The sequence below is a fragment of the Marmota monax genome, unplaced genomic scaffold (genome assembly GCF_021218885.2).
Source record: "Marmota monax isolate L192 unplaced genomic scaffold, Marmota_monax_Labrador192_F-V1.1 WCK01_AAM20220418_F8-fsc00004, whole genome shotgun sequence".
Classification (NCBI taxonomy): domain Eukaryota; kingdom Metazoa; phylum Chordata; class Mammalia; order Rodentia; family Sciuridae; genus Marmota; species Marmota monax.
The window spans coordinates 8,316,113-8,329,225 of record NW_026692881.1 but is presented as its reverse complement, the minus strand read 5'-3'; the positions used below and the strand labels follow the sequence as shown (position 1 = coordinate 8,329,225).

The window sequence follows — 13,113 nt, the reverse complement described above, 5'->3', positions numbered from 1 at the left end:
TTGAAACATATTTGATCCTAAAATCACTTATTGACTGAAACTCTAGTATAACATGGAACAAACTTTGGGAAATGTTAAATATTCTATGAGTTTCAATTAAACACATAGTAGTTATCCCATTTGTTATAAAATATTTTTAAACAATAATATGCCTTTCCCCAGGGTTTGTTTCCTTCTATGTAATGTGTCTCTTCCTTTTATTTATTATTTCAGGACTTAGGTGCTGTTATTTCTCATCCTGAATTTCTGCAGACAGAAATCATAGATTGTTTAAGTCTGACCTCATATGTGAGCTGCTCAATTCCCATAATCATTTTGGCTGTTCTGTTCTAATCACATAGTTTTCAAAGTGCAGAGTTTAAAAAAAAAGTTAATTAACTATTAGCAATGAAAACTAGCATTTATTGAGTGTATCTTGTGGACCATACATCATGCCAACAGCTTTACATATAACATACTATATGTCATCACAATCTTATAAAGTAGGTATTATTAATATTCCCATTGTGCACACAAGAAGACTGAAGAGAGTTTTTAGTAACGTTGTCCAAATAGGTCTCATTTTATGAAGAGGATTGGGAATGGGTTTAAAATTTGTGCTTTACTCTTAGCTATTATCAGACATTGCCTTTCCAGGGTTGATTTTATTTTTAAATAAATGTAGTGCTACCTCCTGACCCAGAATCCTTAAAGAACAAATGTGTCTCAGTCCAGCCTTGGGTGCTAGCACAGGACCTGCCATGCTGTAGCTAATACTCACTTAAAACAGTGATTAAGCAACTTGCCCAAACCATTTAGGAAGTGAAAGTTTTGAAACTATTTCCATAATATACACAATTTTTTCATCAAGACCATGCATGCTCAGTGTAACTATTGAGTTCTTCCTCTCCTTGAAGATGGTTTTCACTGGACTTTTGAGTGCCCCAAATAGATGATTTTGTCCACCCTACCCCTATATCCATTCTGCCCTTGCCCAAACACACAACAGTCTTAAAACCTATTAACTAAATTTACCAGCAAATGGCTAATGCCTTGGAAAGCAAGAAAGCACTTTTGTTACTTAAAAAAAATTTTTTTTGTTTGCTAATTTTATTCTTATTCCTATTGTTAGGGTGAGGCTCTCAACCCAGGAATTTCCCACTTGGGAACCCTTTCAGATGTGCAGATTTCTCAATTTAAACTAAAAGCGCCATGATAGCCACTGGGTGGGGGCACAGAGCTGGGGACACCCCCAACCGTTCCGCAGTTACGTTAGTCCCACGTGCTGTCCCAAGCCTTGGCGGTTGGAAGCACCAGGTGGTTTTTAGGAAACCCGGTCCATCAGAGGACTTTTATGGGATAAACGTGACCACATGCCCCAGGGGCCTTTCAGATCTGCAGGGAGAGGCTGCGTCCTGGTCAGGTGGAGAGTGGCCAAAATTCATGTGGGTTGCTGGGTCGCGGATGGTTGGACGCCACCTAGCAAAGACTTTAGCGACTGTATCTCTCTCTGGGACCTTGGCCTCTGGGGCAGTCAGACCCAGCAGCTTGCCCCAGCATCCTGGCCAACGGGAGCCCATTTTCCTCTTGTGAGTTTCCTCTAAACTTCGTCATGTTGGGTTGGAACTTGACTGAGGAGAACCTGCACAAAAAGTCCAGGACATCTCCATACCCTGGCTCCAATGTGGAGCGAAGCAAGGTCCCCATGAGAAAGTCAGCTGGTTGGTTGAGTGGCCAGACTACAGCCCTGTGGAATACACTGCTGGCGCTGTTTTGGCTCTGCCTGCATGGACAGACCCCCCGGTGGGTGAAAGGAACTTCTCTCCCAACTTCAATGAAAAGGATGGGCATGTGGACAGAAGGAGCCAGAACGGCTTATATGAAGTTGAACATGGTAGACCCAGAAATCCTGCCGGTCGGACAGGGCTGGCTGGCAGAGGGCTTTTGGGTCGTTGGGGCCCCAATCATGCCGCCGATCCCATCTTAACCAGGTGGAAAAGGGACTCCAAGGGCAACACAGTTAATCATCCTATTTCTGGGAAAAACATGCTGCAATTTGTAGCCATCAAAAGGAAGGATTGTGGTGAATGGGCAATCCCAGGAGGGATGGTGGATCCAGGGGAGAAGATTAGCACGACGCTGAAGAGAGAATTTGGCGAGGAAGCCATGAACTCCTTACAGAAATCTCGAGTAGAAAGGCAGGAGCTGGAGAAAGGCTTGCACAGACTATTCAGCCAGGAGCATTTTGTGGTCTATAAAGGCTATGTGGATGATCCTCAGAACACAGATAATGCGTGGATGGAGACAGAGGCTGTGAACTACCATGATGAAACAGGTGAAATAATGGACAATGTTCCCCTAAAAGCTGGTGATGATGCCAAGGAAGTGAAATGGGTAGACATTAATGATAAGCTCAAGCTTTATGCCAGCCACTCCCAATTTATTCAACTTGTGGCTGAGAAGAGAGGTGCCCACTGGAGTTAGGAGCTGTGACCTGACTGTCATGGGTGGACAAAGGTGGATAAGAAACAAATAGCACAGAATTTCCACTAAACAGGTCAGGGCGGATCACCTGTTTGGTAATCATTTACCAACTTTGCATAGTGTGAAAGGTTCATTATCAGGGAATGATATGAAACAAATATGGAAGAGTGGGATCATAATCTTTTGGTTTTCCAGTTAGAACAGGAGAAATAGAGTCACATGTTGTATATATGGTTTAAACAAAATTATACAATTAATGTTCTTTGAATAATTGTAGGTAAAATGAACATTAATGTTCTTTGAAGAATTGTAGGTAAAATAAAGATATTTTCCTAACCAATTAAGCCAGTTTGCATTGATCAGTTTTTTTCTTTCTCCTGATGTGTTGGAATGTGGCCTCATCTAATGAATAATCTTGGGAACATTTGTTTTCCAATTTAGTCTCATGTGATCTTGTATTCATTGCTTGTGAGTATGGAAGCTTTGTGATTATTCTCATTTTTAGAGGCTTTCATTTTATGGGAAAGTTCAGTCTCTGTTTTAGTCCATAAGGATCAAGTATTTGAACCAGGCCAAAAAAAGGTGTGGGGAGAGGGAGAAACAACAAAATGAGCTTAAAACTCAATCCTCTGTTTATCACAATTTTTTTTTCTGTCTGAATGGAACAGACTGAGCTAAGGACATTGGTTTCCTCAAATTTCAGAAGAGGACCCTGCAAATACAGATTCCTGCCATGAACAAGGCTCTATTAGGAGGTATATGTAATCTAAGCTAATGGAAATACAGCTAACTCCTACTGCCTTTTCTCAATTCAACAACAACATCACCAAACCCCAATATCCAAATAGAGAACATGCTTATTATTGGGGTTCAAACATGGAGATGGCCCCCGACACCAAAACTGAGGGGATTCCAATAGCAACAAACAGGCCAAAAAATAACTTACTGTCTTATCACATAAAATAAATCAGTTAATTTTATTTTACAACATAACAAAATTAACTCAACACTACAATGACCCTTTACGACTGCAGAAAAAAATAAAGACTATTACAGGAGTTGGTAAGCCCCAGGAAGATCAATACTTGCAGCCAACACATTTCCCTTACTATGTGCAAACACCCTTTTAAGTCCTTTCTTGATGGTGAAACTTGTTTACTTCTAAGGATCACCCTATGAAGGGGGTACACTTGTTTCAGGTTGGGTTCCCTGGGAAACAGAGCCCAAGAGGGAGTTTAGCATGCAGGGTGTTTATTAATCAGTGGTCTTGGGATCAAACATAGGGAAGGAAGGAGAAGAAAGCATGATTGGGCAGAGAGCCTGAACTGGAATGCAGCCCCAGTGAAGGCCTCAGCCAAGTCCATGTGGAGCTGTGCATCTAGAGAGGCCCTGCTAGCTGCCCTGCATTGGAGTAACACAAGCAGCCCCTCCTTCATGCACCTTTTGATCACTCAGGTGACTGCCCCTGGAATAAGAAGCTGTCTTAGGATGGATGATTTCCCTAGCTAAGGCAATCCCCCCAAAGGGCTGTTAACTGAGAAGAGGAATCTTAAATCCTTTTTTATGTAACATAGCTGAAGTTGTGAAACTTAAATGAAGAAACACAACTAGGTAAGTGGTGAAAGTAAGATTAGAGCACATTGGTTTGGCTCCAGAACCACACCCTTGACCAGTATACTCTATAGTCTCTCCAATAATTGCCCTCCTATTCCCTCTGCATTGTTCCTGTGAGGAAGAAATTACTGCTATATCCCTTCCCACATGCACATTTGGTCAAAGTCCCTTTTCTAAACTTAAAGGACAGCTGCATGATTGCACTTGTTTTTCTCCTAAAAAACGTATTCTTATGGGCTATGACCATTGTGAAAAGGTTCACTCATGGATGCCCATCATTGTTCATGCTCAGGAACAAATTTAACACATCGCTTTTACTTGTGAATTCTACAACTGCTTGTTTTCAAGACAGAGGCATTTGTCCTATTAGTCTCATCTCAATAACTTTCTCAGGTGAGATAGGCCCCCTGTCTTTATTGGAATAATTGAAGCACCCAGTTGGCTTAACATTTTTTAAATGTTCCAAAACTTACTTCATTATGCTTTTAAAAATGTAAGCACAAAAAACCCCACTCTGCATTTACATATTTATTACATAACCATTGCAAAAAGAAGAAAATGAAAGTCTAAAAAATGCCTCAAATTTAAAATGTTCAGAATTCTTTGTCCCCCCCACCCACCAAAAAACAAATCCTTTTCCTTTGTAATGCTTCCCTGATAAATCACACCCAAATCCATGCAAGTTGGACAAGAAAACAAGAAATAATCTGGATTCCTTGCTTTTTCTCACTGCCAGTCAACTCATCTGCAAATTGTAGTCAGCTCTATCTCAAACTATTATCCAGAACCGTTCACTGCTTTCAAACTTCACTGACTACCCTAATCAAGCCACCATCCCTCCTTTAGACTACTGCAAAAACCTCCTTACCCGCCTCCCTTCTGTTACTCTTGTCGTCCTCCTGCCAGTTATTTTTCACAAAAAATGAAATGAAATTTTAAAGAAAACCAGTTGCATCACATGTTACCCCTCTTAAGACCATCCAATTGCTTCCTTTTGTACAGAAAATAAAATACAAATTCCTTTTGCCATCTTTCCTGTTTTGGACAATGCCTATTGCTCCTGGGCTGACCTGGTAACATTCCACACTTCATCTTTGCTTTTGCTCCAGGGTCTTTGCTTTGCTTTTCCTTGCCTAAAAGTCTCATATCTTCGCAAAGTTGACTCATGTTTCAGTCCAATAACACTCCCTCAAAGATGGTTTTCCTGACCATCTAATCTAAAGCTGCTCGCCCCATTTGTTCCTACTCCCTTATCCTGTTTTTTTTTCTACATAGTATTTAGCACCACCTGAAATTATCCTGTATGTTTTCTGTCTACTTTATATGATAAATAGAATCCATAAGAGCAAGGAGTGTGCTTTATTATCGACTGCTGTAGCCCCCATACCAAAATAGTGTCTAGCACGTCAACAGATTTCTTTTGGAAAATAACTGCTCTTAACAATTTTCTGTATCCTGTCTTTAAAAAAAATATGAACATGAACTGGGCATAGTGGTATAATACACATGAGGCAGGAGGACTGCAAGTTAGAGGCTAACCTGAACAACTTATCAAGACCCTGTCTCAAAATAACATGGAGGGAGGCTAGGGGTGTTACTCAATGGTAGAATGCCTTGGGTTAAATTCCCAGTATCAGTCTTTCTCTCTCTCTCTCTCTCTCTCTCTCTCTCTCACACACACACACACACACACACTTATGTGATTATATACTTAGCCTAACTTGTTTTCTGAACTTTTTTATTTTGAAGTAATTTTAGAGTTACAAACTCAGGATTCCCATTTAACCCTTCACCCAGTTTCCCCAAGTGTTAATAAGCTGATTTATAGATAAGACAATTACTGAAACCAGAAAGTTAACATTGGCTCAATGCTTTTCACTATTAACTAGTTTAAAGATCTTGTTCAAAATAGGCCAATCTTTTCACCAATGTGTTTTTATGATTCTAAAACCCAAAGATTCCACATTTCATTTAATTGTGTTTTCTGGGTTTCCTCCAATCTGTGAAAGTTCCTCAACCTTTCTCTCTTTCAAATCTTGACATTTTTGAGGTTATTGGTCAGTTTTCTAGAAGAATGTCTTACAATTTGAATTACCCTGACATTTCCTTGTGGATACATTGAGATTGTATATTTTTGGCAAGAATACCACAGATGTCATGTTGCTTGGTCAAACTTTTTCACAGAAAAAAATTAAGGTAAAAATTTCAGTGTAATCACTTCTAGATAACAAATATATAGCTACATTTTTAAAACATCACTATGGAATTCCCAACACATTGTATTATTTTTACCAGCATTATATATTTATGCATGCATGTTCAATTGAATATATGTTTATCTAACTCTCCTACTCTTTCTCTGTAGGAGACTTAGTGGCCAGGAGGTTCCAAATTTCATTGCCTATTATCTTTATCCTTTTCTTTAAAGTTTCTGCTAAGATGACAGTTGAATGCTGTGTTATCCTGCCATAGCAGTTACCTATATTTCTCTCTCTCTCTCTCTCCGCCCCCCCCCCCCCCCCCACACACACACTGCTGCAAATAATCCCTCTGGTAACTTAAAACAACAAACATCTAATTAGTTCATGAGTTTGAAGGTTGACAATTAGGGTTGGGTTTGAATGGATAGTTTTTCTGGCCATAACTGGGCTTATTCACATGTCTGAGAATTGACTGGTTGTTGACCCTCTGGGGTAACCTCAGAGGGAATGAATGACAAGAATCTTCTCTGTGTCACATATCTCTCTCTATCAGACTAATCCAGGCAGGTTCTCCTGGCAATGGAAGAGGAGCAAAGGTCAAATGGAAACATGCATGGGCTCTTGAGTCCCAGACTCTAGTCACCAGGGCACCAAGTCCTGGGCTTAAGTTCCAGGCATCAGGTCATTTCCCTGCACCCTCCTGGACACAGCAAGTCACAGGATCAGTCCAAATTCAATGGATGGGGAGATGACTCTTTTTATGAGAGGAAATAGAAAGTCACGTGGTAAAGGGCATAGGTATGGAGAGGGGTGAGGAATCCAGTCCATTCACACCCTCATGAATCCTACATCCATTATGCTTTTTTGTTTTTTTCCTAACAGCTTTGTAGAGAGACAATTCACCCATTGTACAAGTCACCTGCTTAAAGTGTGTAGTTCAATGATTTTTACTCCATTCACAGGATTGTGCAATAAACACCACGATCACTTGATCACTTTTTTTTTTTTTTGATCCTGGAGATTGAACTCAGTGGTGCTCGACCACTGTGCCATACCCCCAGCCCTATTTTTATTTTTATTTTAGAGACAGGGTCTCACTGAGTTGCTTATTGCCTCACTTTTTGCTGAGGCTGGCTTTGAACTTGCGATCCTCCCACCTCAGCCTCCTGAGCCACTGGGATTACAGGCATGTGCCACCACCATGTCCAGCCAACCACAATCACTTTTAGAATATTTTCATCAACCTCAAAAGAAGCCCTGAATCCATTAATGGTTATCCCATCTCCATTTCCCTTTCAAACCTCTACTTTGAAGCAGTCACCAATCTACTTTCTGTCTTAGGATTTCACCTCTTAATGTAAATGAAATCATACAATATATGATTCTTTGTGTCTGACTTCTTTCACTTAGCAAGTTTTCAAGGTTCCTCCTCATCATATGTATCAGTATTTCATTCTTTTTTTAAATTTTCAAATGTTCTTTCATTAAAGTGATATAACACATTTTATTAATCCAATCATTAGTTGGTGGACATTAGGGTTGTTTTCACCTTCTGGCTATTTTGAATAATACTGCTATAAATATTCACGTACAAGTTTTTGTGTGGACATGGGTTTTAATTTCCCTTGAGTACATGCTTAGAAGTAGAATTGCTGGCTCATATGGTAACTCTATGTTTAACATTGAGGAATTGCCAAATCGTTTTCCTAAAATTACTGCACTACTTTAGATTCTCACCAGTACCATATGAGGATTCCAATTTCTCTACACCTTTTTAATACTTGTTTTTAATCTCTTTTGAATTATAATTATGCTAGTGGATGTGAAGTGGCAGCTCATTGTAATTTTTGTTTACATTCCCTGATGGCTAATGATGTTAAGTATCTAATCATGCTTATTGGCCATTTTTATATATTCTTTGGAACATATGCCATTTTTAATTTGTTGTCTTTTAATTATTGAGTTGTAAGAGTTTCTTAATATTTTCCAAAGATAAGTCTTTTACTAAATAAATGATTTGCAAATATTTTCTTGTGACCTGTGTTCTCAATTTCTTAATGAAGTGTCTAAAGAGGCATAATGGTTTTTAATTAAAAAAAATTTTTGGTGTTGATGGACCTTTATTTTATTCATTTATTTATATGTGGTGCTGGAAATCCAGTCCCTCATACATACTAGGCAAGCACTGTACTCCAGAGCCACAACCCCAGCCCTGGTTTTTAATTTTGATGGAATCAAATTTAAAAAATTTTTTGGACACTTGAGTTTTTAGAATCATACCTAATAAGGCTTTGTCTACTCTAGAGTATTAAACAATTTACTCCTTTATTTCTTCCAAGTTTCTTCTCTTACATTTTAGGTCTTTGATCCATTTCAAGTTGATTTTGGTATGTGTAGTGGTTTAATTCATTCTTGGTCATGTGGCTATCTGGTGATCAGCACCACTGAAAAGATTGTTCTTTTTCCCATCAAAATGTCTTGGGCGCCTTTATCAAAAGTCAGTTTGCCTCTAAATGGAAGGACTTATTTCTAGACCCTTAATTCTATCGCATTGATCTATATGTCTACCCTATGCCTGCACCACACTGTATCAATTTCAGTAGTAAATTCTGAAATTGGGAAGCATCTGCTGTGATTTTTGTAATATCTTATTCATTTTGACATTCCCAGTACCTAGAACAGTATCTGATCCATAGTAGGTGCTCAAGAAATATCTGCCATAAAGAATTAAGTGAGCATTAGGTTTTGCTTGTTCAACACTGAAGTTAAATTATTAACATTTCCCAGACTTTCAGCATAAGTGCAAAGGGTTTTTGGGGTGGTATCAGTGCAACTTTCTGCACTTTCCACACCTGCCAGTGGCTGGGCAATTGTTCACTTTGACCAGTCATTCCCAGTTACTCCTTGTATGACACTAAACATGCTCTTTTTTTGTTTATCAGGATTTTTTATTGATCAAGATGATAAAATGATGAAAATGTGGTTTGTTCCATCATTTACTTAGAGTTTGGTACTCACTGTTCCTGCAGGCCTCTCTTTTCCTTTCTCTCTAGTAATTAGAACAATAGACACATTTACTCTTGCCAGGTCCTGTGCATGTGTCATCCTGAAAGCTTTCTTATCAAGACTAAATGAAATGCTTTCAGATTGCCTTTTGTTAAGCTAAGATAGATCTATCCAAGCCTTTTCAAACAAGTAGCTTTGTGAGTCCAGAGGCTGTGTGCTCTTTTCCAGCACCTGCTATAGCTGCATATGTATCTAATAACAACCTGAATGAAACAGAAAAGCTAAGAAAACATTTCCTCTTTTATCATTGAATAATTTAGAGTGAATTAAGGAGTCAAATAAAGTCAAAGCCATTTGACTCAGCTCTGATGAGCTTCATAATGCTGAAATTTATATATGGTAGTAGACCTTCGTGGTTAAAAAAAATTGTGTGTGGGGGGTCTTTTATGAGTTCTTAAAAGTTTTGATAGTACATTCTTTAAAGATAGAATATTGCCAGGCATGGTGGTGCATGCCTGTAATCCCAGTGGCTCAGGAGGCTGAGGCAGGAGGATTTCAAGTTCAAAGCCAGCCTCAGCAACTTAGTGAGGCCCTAAGCAACTCAGTGAGAACTTGTCTCTAAATAAAGTATTAAAAGGGCTAGGGATGTGGCTCAGTAGTGCCCCTGAGTTCAATCCCTGGTATAAAAAAAAAAAGATTGTAGAGGTTTTCCTCATGGTTATATATCATATGTATGTTAAAATAATATTTCAGTGTTGTAAGTTTTGCTTTTGTCACTAACTAGCTGTGGGAACTTAAGCAAGTTGCTTCACCCATTCAGAATTTTCTTGTAATTTATAGTTCTATATAGGTTTTAAACCTACAGCTATTTGTTTCATATACATTTACAAAACGTGACTTTTTCAAAACAGGAATAAGGATTGATATATGTGATAAATATGAATCTCATTATGCTACTGTTTCTTTTAAGAAGATCTTTTGAGAAAATTGATACATTGGTCATTACTGTGCTTAGCAATATTATAATAAATGTATGGTTAAAACAATACCTATGGATTGTCTCATAGTTTTGTGGCTCAGGAGTCCAGGCACAGCTTAGTTTCTTCAAGGTATCAAAAAGTTACAATTAAAATATTGTCTGGGGCTGCTACCTTACCTGAGGTTCAGTGGGGCAGGATCTGCTTCCAGGCTCCCGTGGTCATTGGCAACTTTTAGTTCCTTGCAGACTGTTGCACAGAGATCCTTGGTTTTGTACTGACTGTTAACCAGAGGCTGCCTTCAATTGCTTGCTGCTTAGGCCTCTTCATTTGTGGGCTTACAACATGGCAGCTTATTCTTTCAGAGAAAACAAGAGAGACAGTGTCTCCTAGCAAAATGGGATACAGTGTTGTGTAACGCAACCATGGACATGTTTTCCTGTACCTTCTGGTGCATTTGCTATATACAGAGAAGCAAGTCACGGGTCCATTCCCTATTTGAGGGGAGGAAATCCTACAAGACACAAGCACCAGGAAGTTGGAATCATAGGGGTTACCCTAGAGTCTCTCTGCCATAATTAGAAAACTACAAAATGAATTTGAGCAGTGGAATGGGGTGAAATTCTAGGAGGCATGCCAACCCCCAAACACACACACACACATAAATTCATATAATAGAGTAAGTATCTTGCTTTTCCATTGTTTTCTGTTTCAAGAAATGCTTCTATCCATAGCTCTGTCCTCAAACCTAGGAGATACCTTGACTCTTTGTTCTCTCCACTCATCTCACCCCCAATGCAGGCCACCAATAGGATACAAAGAGGTCCCTTCTCTCTGTTTCCACTGCTTCCCCACCATCCCAGTCACTACTGACTATTCCCCTGATGTTGTTGGACTGCAGCTCCTGGATACAGCTCTTGTCTTCCTTTATGGCCCACTCTCCCCTCAGCAGTGGAAGTGCTTTTCTTAAAACATGAATCAAATTATGTTGTTCCCCTGCTTCAAGTCTTCCATTGATTCCCAATTGAATGTAATTACAGTCATGATTCATTTATCTGATCTATAAGATCCTATAATAAACTGACACCTGCCCATTTTTCTAACCTCACCTATTAATTTAAAAAAAATGAAACTACATTTTTGACTTGTTATAGAGATTTTTATAGAGTACTAACAATTTTAACAAAGAATACAGTGGAGCCAATTATCACTTGAAAATGTAAATTTTAATAAAGTCAAGCATTTGAGGCAAAATTTTTTTAATGTAAGAAAAGTTACATAGCAATTGTGACTTTGTGCATGATCTGTTTTACCTTCAATCAGATAATTTGATCCAAAAAAGAGATACGTTACATTAGATTAAGTTTTGAAATTATATAAAATCCCAAGTATTAATACATTTAAAGCAAAAATAAGAGATCGGATTTATCTATAGAGTGGTGAGGGGTTTTTTATTTTTATTTTTATTTGTGTGTGTGTGTGTGTGTGTGGTGCTGGGGATTGAACACAGGGCCTTGTGCATGCGAGGCAGGCACTCTACCAACTGAACTATATCCCCAGCCCCTAGAGTAGTGAGTTTTACTACTTTTTTGCAGGGGAACGAGAAAAAAATTACGTGCAACTTATTAGTTGAGCTTAATTATATTTGAAGATATAAGTCACATCTCAAATTAGAAGTACACATTTACACAACTTTTTTTTTTATTTCTTATGAGCTAAAACCAAAACCAGTCACTTTCAATGACGTAGGTCCAATTTCTTAATATATTGCAGACTACCAATACCACCTGAGCGTGTGAACAACCTGGACCCAATGGAATTGAATCTGAACTCCACAGTTTGGTAGCTGAATGACTTTGTTCAATATGATCAAACTGATCGAGTCTCACTTTTCTCACAAATAAACAGTGGTAACAATAAACAATTTTCAGAGTTGTTTTAAAGATTAAATGAGACAACTTGCTTAATGGTTTATTGTATATGCTAAGTAGATGTTATTTTACTCCTTTTCAGTCACCCCTTAGTTAATCAATCCAAAAGCACCCTAAATGCATCTGATTTCTATTTATTTTCATTATATTAGACATAGGATAGCTTAGGTAGAATCAAATAATTAGGAAAAATATCATAGAGGTATTTATTTTAAGACAGGAGCCATACATGAGAAAAAGATTTTAGGAGGAAGTGGTAAATCACATAGAAATGCTATAAAGACCAAAGTGCTTTTCCTACTCAGACAAACCACTCATTTTGGTGGCAGAAGCAATCAATAGGAGGCAAAAACAGAGTGTTCTTTCTTACTCTATTATAATCATTCATACAATACTTCACACAGAGCACTTTTGTGACCAGTTGTGTGGGGACTTCCCCCCATGCACCAAACAATTCTGCAGCAGATAATTCAATAACATCAGATTCCACAGGTGGAGGGCTCATTCCCACAAGACTTCCCGACCCCCATCGGATGCCAATCACAAATCCCAGGTTGCAACCCAGGAGTTTGACTGACCAGCCATAAGTTGGGGTTCCCATGACCCTCTCCTTGGGTTTCAGTTAGTTTGCTAGGGTGGCTCACAGAACTCAGCAAAACACTTTATGTTTACCCATTTATTATGAAGACTACTACAAAGGCTACAGATGAACAGCCATATGGAAAAAGATGATTAGGGCAAGACATGTAGGATGGGGTACAGAGTTTTCATGTACTCTCCAGGTGAACCATCGTCCAAGAGTCTCCATTTGCTCGGCTATCCAGAAACTCATCCAAACTCTGTCCTTTGTCCTTTGTGCTTTCGTAGAAACTTAAGTACATATGTGTGATTGATTAAGTTGTTGGCTATTGGGGATCAACT

The 13,113-nt window shown here is 38.7% G+C and overlaps 1 pseudogene; it reads left to right on the top strand.

The window, feature by feature from the left end:
• The first annotated feature begins 368 nt into the window (after positions 1-368).
• LOC124096580 (ADP-ribose pyrophosphatase, mitochondrial-like) lies at positions 369-2,807 on the top strand (annotated as a pseudogene).
• Positions 2,808-13,113: the final 10,306 nt, after the last annotated feature.